The following is a 635-nucleotide window of genomic DNA, read 5'->3' on the forward strand; positions in this document are numbered from 1 at the left end:
ATCATGTCAAAAGATTGTAATACATTGATATTAAAGGGATCTGATTGTACATTGTTATTAAGTTGTTTTCCCTAACTATATAACCTAATACTACATTGTTATAAAGGGGAACCTTCTAGTTTCAATAACTCCTTATCAAGCTGTCTGAAGAAGCTCTGAAACCTTCATGTATCCGACCAATCATCATGTCTCTTAGCTTCAATATCAATCTCAACTCTTGATGAAGAACAATAGGGAAATCCTACACAATAATCATGTCAATTGTATAATATCAATATCAACTAATTAATAGTAAACATGGTATGTATGTATGTATGTATGTATGAGTGGAATCAAAAGGATCTACGAATAAGAGTTTTGTACTACCTTGAATCAAATTATTTTTGGTGGCCTCAAGGGCAGCTCCCAAAGGATACTCCTTGTCTGTGATATCTTCTTTTTGAATTTACAGGAGAGTGTTTGGCAGTAAGACAAGTGAGCTAGAAAAGTAAAAGTATATTAATAATACAGTAAGACAAGTGATCTAGAAAATATGTAGTATAAGTTGAGAATCAAATACATACCCACATAGGTTCTTATTCAATTTTCAAAGAACCCATATAAATTAGAAGATGAAGAGATGAAAACAACCTGTA

The sequence above is a fragment of the Lactuca virosa genome, chromosome 8 (genome assembly GCF_052849685.1).
Source record: "Lactuca virosa cultivar CGN04683 chromosome 8, Lactuca_virosa_CGN04683_v6, whole genome shotgun sequence".
Classification (NCBI taxonomy): Eukaryota; Viridiplantae; Streptophyta; class Magnoliopsida; order Asterales; family Asteraceae; genus Lactuca; species Lactuca virosa.